The sequence below is a fragment of the Vespula vulgaris genome, chromosome 7 (genome assembly GCF_905475345.1).
Source record: "Vespula vulgaris chromosome 7, iyVesVulg1.1, whole genome shotgun sequence".
Classification (NCBI taxonomy): domain Eukaryota; kingdom Metazoa; phylum Arthropoda; class Insecta; order Hymenoptera; family Vespidae; genus Vespula; species Vespula vulgaris.
This window is the reverse complement of record NC_066592.1, coordinates 4,090,228-4,106,724: the sequence shown is the minus strand read 5'-3', so window position 1 is coordinate 4,106,724 and position 16,497 is coordinate 4,090,228.

The following is a 16,497-nucleotide window of genomic DNA, read 5'->3' as shown; positions in this document are numbered from 1 at the left end:
TAATTTTAATCCATATAGAGTATATTGAAATCATTAATGATTTCAATATAAAAAGAGTTTTTAAATTTAACATACAAAATCTTACTGTTACTCATTATTATACAAAATAAGAAATTTAGTAAAATGATAAATAAAAAACGAGTACAGCGATCATTGATAACATCATAAAGAAATTTTCTAAATTTATTGAAATATTTATTGTTATTTATTGCTTCGTTACAAGTTACTCTGAAGGCAAAAGAAAGAAAGAGAAGAAAGAAAATAATTAAATTCATATACATACAAAGGATTAGAGATATTTGTATTCATTACAAATATTTGCTTGCTATTTTATTCGTATCGAATAAAGAATTCGATTAGCGATAATGTTTCGTCAAACAGTTTACCGATAGAATGCGGTCAGCATTCACAAAGTGTCACCTTAATTCCGTAAATGCAGAAGTCGAAGACGATTTCAATCGAATTGAAACGTGCGAAACGGAGCAGCAACATCCTTGTGAATCTCGATTTATCTTGGTGACCATTCTCGCACTTATTGCTCAATGCTCGCTCGTTCCAGAGCGATGCGCTTCGATGAGAATGCTTATGTACGAATATGTGTGTGTATGAGTGCACGTGTTTGCACATATGTACATATATGTATATATATATAGACACACATCCACACATATACGTAAAATTTACGATTTCGAGAAAATACGAGAGAGGTTAGCCTGTTGTACGCGTGGAATAACGAAAGGATCCTCGATATCGGAAAAGAGAACTCGAAGCAGAAGGTCCGTGATGCATCTTCGGGCCACTAGGGAATCGTTCGAGCAAGGCCTTTTCGCCCCTATTTTTATTTTTCGCGCCTGTCTACCCTACGAAATAAGCAATCATTTTTTTTTTAAATTTTTTTTCGTTCTACGTGAATGAAATCCATTTCATCCATCGATATTGTGATTGTTATAGTTATTCGAATATCATATTATATAATAATCTAATATGAATATAATATACGTACATTACGTGTATTAAATTCCTTCTTTGATTTTGATAATTTAAGTAATACGTTTCAATTAGTTTTATTTAAAATTCAATTTAACTTGTCGATCATAAAATGCGATATTTCGATACTCTCATTCCTACATATGTCACCGGTTATAAATGTCAATGTAATTAAGATCTCTGGTGTTTGATCTAATCCAATAAACTTTGCGCCAAATATAGATCGTCCTTACAGATCTTTAAAAAGATCAAGAAACAGGTGCATAGAAGTAATGGTAAAAAGAAGGACACGTCTGTCAGTATACTTGATATATAGTTCAATTTGTTACTTTGTCATTGAGTATCCATGTAAAAGGATCGCCACAGAGTAAGGGAGAGAGAAAGAGAGAGAGAGAGAGAAAGAGACAGAATACAGAGAAATAGAGAGAGAGAGAAAGAGAATTGATCGGATTAAAAAAATAAATAAAAAACGAATAAAAAGAATATAGATCTATTAAAAAGCAAGTCCCATGTTTCGATTAGAAACATCGATATTGCTTCATTCGATTGCTTCGTTTCTATATAACCGTGAAATTATTTAAAAATAATAATGCAGATAGATAGATAGACAGATAAATAGATAGATCGATAGATCGAACTTTTGATAAAAGATTTTAATTACTTATTTAATTCGCTTATAACAATTAATTTGATTAACTTATATCTTCAGCAATTTTCTATTTCCGTAACGATTTAACTGACCTTATCAACGATCAAAGGGTTTCTCGTTTTCGTAATAATTTTGAAACGAAAGAAAACCGCAACGTGTTAGACTTCGATCCAGTAATATAAAAGGATATACATATGTATGCCATTTTCTTCAGAAGGGGAGAGTATAAGAAAGAGAGAGAGAGAGAGAGACATATTCGTAATTTAATCACATTGCTTAATCGGTCAGCACCTTAAAGAAAGGAAGACGTCAAGTAAATGTAAGAAGAGAACTGGTCGTAAATGTATTTCATGGTGGACGGCAGACTTCATAATTAGAGAGCTTGAAAATTACGCGTAAGTGATAGTTAATGCCTCTTCGTTAGTAATACTCGAACGAAAGTCCTATTTCGCAAATAATAGTTTAATAGGTTATAGTACGCTTTAGCAACCGGCATTGAGATTGTCTTTAATCTTTTGAACTTTTCTAATGACTATTTTAAGATCCATGTCACATCAAGTATTATCCGTATTATTCTATTTTAAAGATAATATAAAGTTCAAGTAGACAATAAAAATGACAATTCGATCAATCAATGAATAATAATTCACGGAACTCTTATCTCGATACTATTTGTATAATTTATTTTTTTATTTTTTCTTCTTTTCTTTCATTCACGAATTAGAACTTCATATCGATGCAGAGAAACACCGGTATTATGCTACACGATTTTATGTATTCTTGATATGTGTAGATAGAAAAAAGAGATGTTATCGAAAGATCGAGAAAAGACAGGACGTCGACGACTTGTCTGCGACGATTGAAGAAGGCGAATGACGCGTCCGTGCTTCGGTCTTATGTCCTTGTGAGCCTAACGTCCCTGACAATGACGGCTAGTGACCCCTTCCAACCGGTTATTTGCTGCGTCGTAACTCACTATATTGCACGCGTCGATCGCGAGCCCCTCCATTCGCAAGGTCGATCGCGTCCATTACAAAGTAACATAAATACGTCATTCTTACGAGACTTCAGGTCGATATCTAAATTGATTATGACAGATTACTCAGGATAGGTGAGATCAACATTTTTTTTCATAAAAGCAAAAATATCCAAGGAATTCACGTGTTGCAGAACGTATATCATACGCAGTCACGTACGAATATCTGTGTGTGTATGTGTGCGCGCACGTGGTGTGCGTGTCTGTGTATGTTAATAAAAACGAACTATCAATTAAGAAAAAAATATTTGTTTCTTATTTAATTGTAATAATGAAAATGTCTCATAAACTTCTTAAAATATTGTGGGTATAATGTCATGGTATTAACCATAATAATGGTTATAGTCAAGCGTAAAACTCTATAATTAGTTTCGCCTCCTCTCTGATTAGCCAAAAAGCATATACTCTATAAAAATTAGCTTCTTATCAAAATAAGCATCGTTGTTACGGAGAAAAAACTGTTCGAGTTTTTGATTGTTTAATTATGTAATATTATTGATTATTTATCTTTATTTTATATAAACAAAATCAAATTTGCACAATATAATAAAAATGTAAATGATTTTATCAATAGTTAAGTTTTTATTACGAGGAAAAAAAGAATTCAATTTTAAAAGTTATTAACAAAATTGATTTTATTATAACAATATTATTGCAATATTTAAATAAATAAAGAATAAATTATGCTTGAAAACGGTGTTTGTTTCATGTCTCTACGACTTTCCGTTCCGAAGATATCGCCTTCGAAAGATTTTCATTCATAATTTGTATAGAACAGCTGTTCGTAGTAATAGTAGTAAACGTAGTAAGGATGCGTAAATTCTCGGAATTTATATAGGTCAGTGTGTCAGTGAACCAATTTGAATGAAATTATGTAGGTCAGTAGGTCAATGTAAATATTCTTTATTTAAATGGGAATATCTCCGAAACTAAAAGTCGTAGAGACTTGAATCAAACGTCGTTTGAAAGGGTAGAATTTTCTCTATTTTTATAGCATATTGTTAATAATTAATTAACAATTTGTTATAAACAATTATTATAAACAAACTTTTGGGAACCAAATTCATTTCATTATGTCAAAAAAGAAAATAAATTCAGATTGTAACTGATGTACAAAATTATATAAATTAATAAATAATTAATAAATAAATAATTTTGTCTATTGAAAAAACGATTTTTTTACATTTTTAATTATCACGTTTTCCATGTTCATGAGAATATCTCCGGAACTAAAAGTCGTAGAGATTTGAATCAAACACCGTTTTAAAGGGTAGAATTTTCTTTATTTTTATAGCATATTGTTAATAATTAATTAACAATTTGTTATAAACAATTTTTATAAACAAATTCTTGCGTACCAAATTCATTTTATTTTATCAATAAATAATACGAATATCCATAATATAATACATCTTATATTTGTGCAAAACTGATTTTTTCCTATTCTAAAAAAAAGGAAAAAAAGAAAAAAATATTTCCATCTGTGATATTACTGCTATGAACACAAAAGTCAGCAAGTTATAAAATAGTTACTTCGCTATACTCATGAATAAGGCAATATTTGACTCAACTCCGATTACTGGATATGGATATGACTGGAATCTTGTTTGCGATTGACTTGTTTTCGATTTTGATCTAAACTCTAGACTCCCTTTTAAATCTACTACTGAGAGAAAACACAGCTACGTTTTACTGTTACGTAGAATTTTCTACATAAATATATTCTATGTATATGTATATATATATATGTATATATATATATATATATATGTATTATGTATATATGTATACATCTATATACGTACGTAGTAAGCAAGAATCGCGCTGAGCTTAATGAAAACATAAGACTGGTTTCTCCGTAGCGATTGTTGTTGGTCCGCAAGCACAGCGATCCCGTTAATCAAGATCGTAAATTTTGCAGAGAGAAACGAAGAAGACGCGTGCTTCGGTCGTGCCGACTTAAGGTGATCGCATCTTTTACTGAGACTACAGATGTAAACGGTTAGATAGAAAAGAGAGAGACAGAAAGAGACGGAGAAAGAGATGGTTAGATAGATGGATGGATGTGGATAGATAGTCTGCCACGACCTTTACTATTTCGAAGAGTTAAACGTGAAGTCTCGTTGTAGAATATTTTTAAGAGTAATCCTACAGAAACACATATACCTTAAATTTATTTTTCTTCAATATACATAATTGTCGTTATTATCTTTTGTTTGCTTCTTTCTTTCTTTTTTTTTCTATCTATTCATCTGTCTCCTTCTTTCTTTATATTTTCGCAATATTTATTATATTCTTCATAGCATTTCCTTACACTCGTGCAAAGAAGTGATGAATACATAAAAATGTAGAAAAAGAAATTAGTAGAAATTAATGAATTATAGAGATGATAAAAAATATTCGATATAATGTATATATAATGTATAATATAAGGCATGCAAAAGAAATGAAAAAGAACAAACAGAAAAAAACGAACAAACAGAATTAAATTCATTTATGAAATTATTATTGATTGCATCAATCAGAAAATCAATTAGATTTATTTCAAAAATAAATCAAAGTAAGTTGGCAATGTCTTGAACACAGATAATAACCTGGCATACCTACTATAAGTAGATATATGTAATTATGAATCACAAGGAGAATATACAAAAGACTGAGGTAAGAGAAAATCAAGTAGGCAGAAAATCAACGTCTGCAGTTAAACGGAGAGAAAGAGAGAGAAAGAGAGAGAAACTACATGAATCAAAGAGACCATCAAGGTGTCATCGTCTCCCTGTCCAAAGTAAAATTTAAAAGCCTGTCTCAACGTGATAACGAAAGCATTGCTGCATTTCATCGTTACAAGACATTCGTATTAAATCGGCGTGTGTACATTAAAATTAAATATCGAAATCGTGATACAATAAAAGAATGTGGTCGAGAAAGAGGAAGAAAAGAAGAAGAAGAAGAATAAGAAGAAGCAACAAAAATAGTCCATTTTTATCCATTTTTTTCTTCTTTCACTATTTGCGTCATGTTGCGAAGCGTGAAAGATCGATGTTCCTATCTCCTTCTTTAGTTTTTTAGAAGCACCACATTACTGTCTCCGGAAGCTCACTGCAGTTTCTATAGTCAAAACAAAACGAAGTCAATGGGCAAAAGGAAAACATTAAAGGAGAACGAGATTTACTCGAGGAAGTCACGACCCTTCTGTGCCTCGTTTCGTACGTTCTATGAATTTAGACCGGGAAGAAGAGAGAAAGGCAAAATAAAGAAGTAGATAGATAGACAGACAGAGAGAGAGAGAGAGAGAGAGAGAGAGAAAGAGAAAGAGAGAGAGAGAGAGAGAGAGAGACAAGGAGAGAATGTAGAAAGATAAAGAGTTAGAGAAAGATGAAGTATAGGCATATCTCAAGAACTTTCTGTTATATGTGTTATTACTATTTGTACCTTATTGGAGTTCATATGGTTACAAGATGTAATAAAACGAGTCATTTTTCAGTGGTAATATTTTACTCTTCCTTTCTCTTTCTCTTTCTTACTTTTCTTCTTTCTCTCTCTTTTACTTCATCCTTATCTACCTCGAGTATTTCAAACTTTCACGTCGCGTCGGTGGGTGATATGAATATGAATGAGATCATACGGTCGGTGATATGAGAACATTTTTTTAAATTGTCTGCTAACTGTCCATCTTAATTAAGAAATTTTCTAACAGAAATTAGTTGAGTGAATTTCTATGGAACGAAAGAAAAATATTTTCTTAATCGAGAAGTTACGTTCTTACGTTATTAAAAATCGTTTCAAGTACTAATCGTTAAATCGTCTGAGTTTTAACAGTTCTATCTATGTCTAATTTTTAATCGTTGCTTAGAAACGATATCGTTGTTTTCAAATTAATTTTGTAAACTTATATACGATCGAAAATTTTCGCGTATCGATATAAATTCTATTTCATCTATAAATGTTATCGAATTATTTTTATATCTTTTTCGTAACAGTTTTTATCAATCTTCATTATCGATATTTTTTTGAAGGGATAAATTAAATCGGTGTGACAAATAAGTTGATGAAAAAAACTAAATCGTAAATGATATACTCTTCGAAACAGATTGACGTTGATTTCAGGAAGAACCGAATCCCTTACGGAATCCGATAGCATAGAATTTATGTTATTCGATGTGTATTACGACAGAGAGTACTTTCACTATTACGGTCTATTCTCGATGACAGAAGAAAGCGATGTGCATACGGTGTAATGCATCTTAACAAGGTGCATCGACGAGAACTGATCTGGTGTGACGCCTCGTGGAGAGAATAAAAGACTTGTGAATGATTTATTCGACTTTCATCATAATCGGAGCATGGCTCGTGTTACGTCGATATTTTAAACGTTCATCTTCCCGTTTTATACATTTACATATGTGGAATATATATATGTATATATATATATATATATATATATATATATATATATATATATATAAAATATGTATAAAAGATAAGCCGTGTAGAAAGTGTTCGATAAAGAAATTTGATATTGACAAAAGAATTTTTAAAAAAATGTCTCTTTATAACTAGTTCATGGATTTCTGTGAAAATGATGTGCAAAATATTTTTTAAAAATACGAATTTCACAAATTCATGGTGTATTGATTTCGTGTATATATAAAAATTATATAGGGTAAATTGTGTAAAAAGTGTTCGAAAAAATTTAGTACTAACAAAAGAATATTAAAAAAAAGATATTGAAAAAGTGACAAAAATAAAAAAGAAAAAGAAAGAATGTTTCAACAGTTTATTACACGAATTTAACAAATTAACGATCGTAGATATCGTAGTGTGTTCGCTTTTAAGATTTTTTAATTGCACCTTTTACGATGACTTTATAGCTCGTTAACGGCAATAATAATAGTAGGTTGACCGATTCTCGATAAATAAAACTCGATTCTATTTCTCTGTTTCAACGTTACCGAATCAATGAAATACTTTACGGTTCATCTCCTCTTTTCTTCGTTTCTAGAAATTTTATGGAATGAAAGGAATTTCAAGAGGCGAGAAACGATCTGAAAGCGTTCCTACTTCTTTCAAACGATATACGGACTCATATTATATATATATATCCGTCCTTCTTTCTTCTTTGATATTAATTAGAGAAAAACTACGAGTGGCACAATGGAGACGGCTACGATTCTCGAGGAAATACTACGTGCGAGAAATTCCTTTGCAATAGACGTAACCCCGATTAGAAAAGAGAATATCTTCTCTCTCACGAATTTCGTGCGAACTAGTCGATTCGATTAACATGATCGTGGAATATCTTTCCGTTTCGTTCGATTCATAGTACTTCGAGAAATGTTACACGTAGTTACTCATTTACATCATCTATATCATAACATATGATAAAGATGTAAGATGTTTCTTCGGAAGAGTATACTTTTCGATGGTATTTAATAATCTATACAATTTTTAACCATCGTTTTTTTCGAAATAACTTATGTTCTTTGCGATTGACGAGAAAATATTTCAGGAAAAAATTTTTTAAATGAAGTAATAATTTTATGCAAATATTTTTTTTTTACTAATATCTTTTATTTATTAATTCTAAACAGGATCATACGCACACACATATACAGAGAGTTATTAATTCGTTGAAATTAGAAATAGATATAAGCAAAGATACTTTCGTTCATTTAATCCCTATAAGTTACTACAGAAAGGTTTCAAATTGCAAACGAGTATCACCTTTATCATTGAACTTTGCTGATGTGATGCTTTTAAACCTATCAAGTTTGCATCGTATCATAGCTTCATAAATATTTATCGCAAATCTCGCAAGGGCAAACTTAAAGGAATAGATTTAAATGAGATTTTGTAAGGTGATATTTTTTTTCTCTCTTCCTCTCTTTCTTTTTCTATTGCTCTCTATGAATCAACTTATTCGATTCGACGAAAAGTTAAAATTATCAAAGAAAATTTTTGTAGTAGAATTAAAACGTATTAATACAATTTAATGTGGTTTGTGTGTTTATTAAATACAATTTAATGTAATATGTGTGCGTGTACGTATGTATGTATGTATATAATAATTTCAAATAGTTTTCCATTAAATTGCAAATAGTTCTCCATTAAAATGTAAATAATTTTGTCATCAAATTACAGATACATAGTTCCTGATTAAATCTCTTGTAAAAAGCTACCAAAATAAAATCTGCATTTTAATATTTACTTAATATATATATTTCTGTCTTAAAAATTTTAAAAATAAATCATGCGATAAATGATTAACAAATCGTTTTAGGTATGCGGTGCGTTCTTAAAAAAAAAGGTCAGATCATCGAAAGTTTCGTTTCCTAACATCTGGCGATCATCACGATTTATCATGATAAACAAGTATAAGATCATCATAAGCGTCGATTTATAAACACATTCTTGGGCGTGCATAATAAATGACTATTATTAAGTGCGAGAAGGAATGTTCGAGTAAGATAATTAGTTTCGTGTTGGGTGTACGTGATTTTTTGTAGAATATATTCTTCATTAGTTTCGTAGGACACGTAGGTGTAATTATTAAAAGATTAAACGCATATCGAATGATTCGAAATAATAACTGGTACGCTTCGTTATGTTCGTCCTTTCGTTAATAAAAAATAAAATCTTGCATATTAGATACTTTCTAATGAACGCTAAGAATTTTTTATCGTTTTATTATATTTTGATTTCTCGTTTATTTTTTATTTTTTATCTGATTTATTTATTTATTTATACTTCTTTTATTAAAAAAAATTATAACACCACCCTCATTTCGTAGTTGTATAAGGAAGTATCAAGAAAAGGGAGTGCCATGAGAGTCCCCATTATATATCATCGTCTAAATATAAGCTCTCTCATCTTCGTCTTCATAACTAATTCATAATATGATGGAAAGTCGATTGCACTTTGCTTTCAAGATATTACTCTTTACTCTATTCCATCCGTAATCCTAGTGTGCGAATGACCCGTTAAAAAACACATGTAAATTGTCGTTATTATTTCGAGAATGTTATTTTATATAGATAGCCAAGAGATAAAAACACAATTTGATGTTTTACCATCGTCAAGTTGGAAAGAGAACTATCGCAATTACGAAGTTTCACGAAATCCTGGGAGAATCGAGGAAGAACAAAAAGAAGAAGAACAACAGTGTCGTGATAAAGGAGCATACGTAGGTATGTATGTAAGTATGTATGTAACTATGTAATCTTTATCGAGAAAAAAATTCTCCCTGAAGGAACTTTCGTAATACTTTTTAAGATCTAATCGTTTTATTAAAAAAAAGAAACGAGGTATTCTCAAACTATTAATAGATATAATGAGATTCGAAAATTTATTAAAATTACATAGAACACTTGTAGGTACGATGACAAATTCAGAATATCAATTAATTGTGTTATGTATTTTCAAAATTACGAACTGTAATTTTGTAATTATAATTTTCGAAAGTTTGAAAGCGTAGAAGTTAGAGACTGCAAATAAATTTCTACGAGATATCGATCGTTCTAAATCTAATTCTATTCACATTTATCATTAGATACTCAGTGAATTTAAACGAATTGCTATTAGAACCTTCTACTAATTTTCATTATCGTTCGAATAAATGCTAAACATTAAAAAAATTTTTAAATTTAAAAATTTTGCATGGAGCACGATTTTTTTTTAGTAAAAAAGAATATATATATATAAAATTAAAATAACTAATTTCACCATATATACTAAAAAAAATTCAGAACATCTTGACTTACAATTAAGTGAAAAAAAAACAGAAAAAAAATCACTCACATCCAAAAGATGTTTAAATATTTCTATAAAAATTCCTTCTCCAAATTAACTCGATTCCATCATTCATTCATAAATAGATTATTAAATAGATCACTAATATGATATATCATAATAATTATCATATCGTATAATATACTACTACACGTGTAACATATCATTATTATTATTACTTTTCATTAGAAAATAATTGAACGAACCGACCTATCCAAGTGCTCTTTCAACCGAGTCGTTTGTTGATCTTACGTTATATCATAATAATTATTATATTACATATAACATAGTTGCATATAACATATTATTATTACTGTCATAGATGAATGAAATCTAGAGACACAAAACTTCTCCATCAGAAAATAATTGAACGAATCGATTTTAACTAATAGTAAATCGTTCTTTTATCGATTCATTCGTGGAGAGGAAATCTTTTCATAGATCGATCCGTTTAGTAGAGATCCAGAGACATCGAGAATAGGTACAGAAAGGATCGAGGTTGTATATCCAAGCAATGCATTCGAGTGCATGTTTGCCCCGGCCTATTATCGCCAAACAAGAAGACGAAGAAAACGGAGACGAAGAAGACGAAGAAGAAGAAGTCTCGACTTTCTCCCCGATTCTTTGGGATTCCTCTATAGATCGCGCTCGTTAGCTACGACGCGACGGCAGCAAAATAGACAGCTGATTTTCATGATGTTGGCCAGGTTGGAACGTTAGATTATGACGATAATGATAATGATGATGATCATCATCATTATTATGATTATTATGAATCTACGCATGCATGTATATATATGTATGTATGTATATGTATGTTTATATATGTATATACGTATGTTGTACATGACTTTAATGGAAAGTGTGCCAGACATTTCTCGCGAGAGAGGAAGGATGCATCGCAACGAGATTATTTAATAACAATGTCAGCAAGCTTTTACGAACGTTTCAAATTTCTAATTAGTACGTATGTGTGTATGCACGTGCGTATCTATAACTGACTGTATGCAAAGTCACCAAATGGACGATTAAATGATTCTTTATTATCACATTTGGTAGGTAATCGTTCTTTAGAAAGAATCGACTATCTTCTTCTTTTCAAATTTAATTACGTATTATTTATTGTTGTTGTTGTTATTATTGTTATTATTATTACATAAAAAGTTTTCGTCATAGTTCATACTTCTGAGTCCTTTGAGAATTTTACGTTTCTATAATTACAGGAGAAGTAGACGTGAGCTTAGAAAGTGATGTTACTTCGATTGGAAAGTATCAAGAATGGACTAATGTTCATTAGGAAAGGGAAAAAAATATATATATATAAGAAAAAAGGAATTTCTTAGTTTAGGTACCAGCAAGAAATAATCGTAGACGCGTGCGATCTATCCGTAAAAAGTGCGAGCAAACCACTACGGAGTCTTTTACTCGTCCTCGAGCCGACCGACGTGACACGTAGATATCCTCTTTTAGACCTAACCGACGCGATCGATTTCATCAAACGCACTTTTATCTCGATGATGTACTTCGCATTAGTTTATCTTTCGCAATCCTCTTCGAAGCATCTTTATCTAGAATCCATCTTTTTCTCTACGGTATACTTTTCATATTTTCAACTAATTTCATTCCTCGGTTACACGAATTTTGTAATTTCGAAGAATCAAAGAGAATGTATGTGATAAAGTGAAATTAAAATAATAAAATATAAATGTAGTTTATAATTAATAAAAACGTCGAAATTACCAAGGGAAATAAAAGGAATAGATGTCAAAGAAAAATCAAAACGAAAGTAAAATCTTAAAGTACAATTAAACACAATTACGAATTAGCCCGAAATTCGAAACATATATAGAAATCTAACTCTTTTTATGTATACTATGCCTAAAAAAGATAAAAGAAAAAATGAATGGCTCTTTAGCTTAAAATTAGCGAAAAACGAAGAAATAAAGAAAAAAAAAGAATAGATATAAAAAAGAAATCCAAATAAATGGAAAATTGATGCGCCAAAATGTTAGTGTACCTATTTGATACGATAAAGAAAGAACTCGAAGGATAGAAAATAATTCTCTATAAATTGGTACAAATAGTAGATCCAGGGAAAGATCCAATAATGAATCCTTTGTTAAGTTTTTGTGAGAAAATAGAAAAGAAGGAAGGAAGAAGAAAGGAAGGAAGGAAGGAAGGAAGGAAGAAAAAAAAAGTAAAGAAAAAGGAAGACGAAAAAAATAAAGAAAAGAAAAAAAAAGTAGAGAAAGAATAAGAAGAAGAAAAAGAAAAGGATGGGAGGTTGGGGGAAAGAAAGAGAGAGAAAGAGAAAAGAAAGGGTGAGAGATCGAATTCGAAGGTAGGTTGGTCTCCCTCTACTTTGGAGGCAAGTGGTAGCCTTAAACTTAATTGTGCCCTAAGAATTGGCCAACTCCGATGTAACCGAAGCGCGTGTTCCTCCGCGGGTATATCGTGGTCGATTGCATCAGTGCCGACCTTTTACCGCCTCAGCAGTAGAGCGCGAAGATAATTGTAGTGCCGAGAAGAAGAAGAAGAAGAAGCAGAAGAAGAAAAAGAAGAAAAAGAAGAAGAAGAAGAAAAGAAGGAGAAGAGAAGGAGAAAAACAGAGAGAGAGAGAGAAAGAGAGATAGATAAATAGAGAAAAAAAAAGAGAGTCTCTCGTATACGGCGCATCGATGCGGCCAAGAGACTTTAGCACGGAGGAGGATTATAGAGGAGAGCACGTTGCTTTATCTCCATCTCTTTCTCTCTTTTTCCATCTCTTTTTATCTTCTTTCTTTCTCTCTCTATCTCTCTGTCTCGCTCTCTCCTTTTACCGTCTACCGTCTACCGTCTTCATGTCTGCTTGCTTGCTTGCTTGCTCGCTCGCTCGCTTGCTTGCTCGCTTGCTTGCTTTTTCTCGGCGAAAAGAGAGACACATCCTGGACGGACCTTGCGAGTATTTTCTCTGGAGGCCTCTTACACAATCGGAGGAAGAATAACGCGACGATCAAGTTCTTCTTTTTTCTTTTTTTCTCTTTTCCTACACACAATTTTTTAATATCGCTTAAATCAAATTTTATTTATTTATAATTGTAACTTTTCTCATATGGATATCTCTCTCATCGATCGCTATCTTTGTTCGATTTTTATAAGTAAATCGACGATTATATCTAGATTTATTGTTTTCTAGACGATGATATATATATTATATGGAAAATCGTATTCATTAAGTTGCAAGTAATTGTTTCTCACAAACCGATGTCACGTTTAGTTTAGTTGAGTTTGAAAAGGTTATTTTATAAAACTCCGATAGTAAGTTCAAAGTAAAGTTCGATTAGCAGCATCACGAGTATTGCTATAAATAGACGTAGCTAATTTACTTTTTAGAAATAGAAAGTTTCGAATTTGCAATCCGCTTCTATGTATTATCCTAATTAATTTTTCTTTTTGTTTTATTAACATTTAAATCAACAAATGTAACAATAATCTACGAAAATCCCTTAGAATCTGAGAAAAACAAACAAAATAAGAAAAGAGAAATAAGAAAAAGAAAAAAGAAATCAATCCAAAGAGTCTCGAGAAAGAGTAATTGATCGTTAAAAATCATTTAATCGATCAATTTGGTTCATTCTTTATATACTCAAACATAAATGTATCGAAATGAACGAGCTCAAGTTTCTTAGAATTTCTTATCAAACTCTCTCGATCGAGCTAGCTACTCACTTTTCTCTTAATTGCGCAATCGCAACGACTCTTTCTTTCTACTTCTTCTTTCTCTTTCTTTATAATCTTCAAAGACGGGATACACGGGAACGTAAGGGGCTAATTTAAATACAGTATGCGTTCGGTCGAAAGGTCGAGAGCTCTAATAGTGTTCTTTCCGGACGTCCGTCTGTCCGATTCGCAACGCAGGAACGAGGATATACTCAACGGGGTACCTTGAATCTTATCGGGAAAAGAGAGAAAGAGATCGGATTTCGAGAGCTGTTGCTAATTAGCGAACGTTTTAACGAATCCTACTTATTCTTACAAGCACGAGAACTAACTCGATAATTATTATTAAAGAAACACCTCTCTTTCTCTCTCTCTCTCTCTTTCTTTTTCTTTTTCTTTTCTCGCCTTTTTTTCAACGATTAAGCAATTTTTTTCCTACGTAAGTACTTACATTGATACTTTGCGTCATTTTTCTCTTTTTTAAAATACGATTTAGCAATCTCTGTGTATAATTTTGTTTTTTAATTATTTTTATAAGATAATAATAATTTAATCAAGATATATGTTCCTATATTTAATTATAATTCTGTAGAAAAAATGAAAAATCTATATATCCCATATATAGATAAGTTAGTAATATTAACAAAAATTAATATTCCAATTTTATTTTTATATTATACAATTACTAAATATCCGTTACTATTGTATCAAAGAATTGAAACTACGAACGTGTTGGTAAAAATTTTCATGAAATATATCTAAAAACGATCATCGTTTGAATATCTTAAATCGTTTTAATTTATGATTCAATATAAAAAAAAAAAAATTGAGAAAATAAAAAAAGAATAAAAAGAAAAAAAGAAAAGAAAAGAAATATTCAATCAATCATATTTAGCTGCCCTGCCATTTAGATGTCCTTATACTCAAATTATGACAAAAGCCATTACGTAATATCTATTATAAATTGTCTCTATTAGGTTACACATTATATATCCGACTAATTCTAACTCATGTACCTTTCAATGTGATGTACATTTCATCGTGATAGCCTTTAGCTTTAACCCGGTTGTAGTGGGATTTGAAGGTAGTAAACGATCGCATTCATCATAAAGCAATGGCAATCGGTTGAGATTGCGCGATAGACAAGTAAAGACGACCTCAAGATCGTCCAAAGGAAAATGATTTTGCAAGGCCTTCTCCTTTATCGCTTGGATACCTACCTCTTCAAGATCTTAGTGGAACGAACAACAACAAGCTCACGTACTTAAGGAATATTAATTAGGCTTCTCTCACCGATGATCTCTGACCTCTTGGATTTCCTATGAAGGAACACTATCTAACGTCTCTTGTGTTGTCTTTTCAGTACATATTTCGACTTATGCTTGGCCGCCGTGCTGCACGATGCGTTGCTGATTGATATCCATCGGGTCCAACGAACAGATTACGAAACATAATTCACGTTTGAAGGAAATCTTTCATAACGTGATCTTCATTCCAATCGAATTGACACGTATTTTCAATATTTTTTTCTCTTTTTTTTTTTTGTTTAATATTTTTTTTTTCGATCATAGAGAAAAAAATGTCGATTACAAAGCGTTCGTTTGTCGTATCTAATGATTCGGATTTTATTTCGAACGTTTAAATATTGATATAGGAATCATTATATATTTTTATACGAAACTTTAATCACGATTATCATTGTCGTGGAATCGAAAATAGAATACATTTAATAAATTCTTTTTTTTTTTTAATTCTTTAATTAATATTGTATCGATCAAAAAAAGAAAAGGGTTCGTATATATTGCGTAATTTTTTTTCCTTTCTTTTTTTCGTCGAAGAAATACGATTACAACGTGTTTTCTATTTTTATTTATCTTGAATCAATCGTATTAACAAAATCCTGAATTTGTTTTATTCACATATTCTGTACAAGCATATTTTACAGAAAATCTCATATCTAAACGCTATGTGTTCGGGTACTTGTACTGAACATTTATAATCATATACTGTTTATTGCGTTTGGATATTTTCGGATTGTAGCGTATGACATACACACATACATACATACATATACATATATATCATTTTATTATTAATATTATAATAATATTATTACTATTATTACTACTACTACTATTATTATTATTATTGTTGTTGTTGTTGTTAATATTATATCCGAAATACCCAAACAAAAGGAAGGGATTCACCGACACCAGAATCGTAAAATATAGATTATTCGATTCGTATTTTAACGATTTACTAAATTGTATGGAATAAATAACACACATATTTATATATATATATATACATATATATATACATATATATATATTTATAT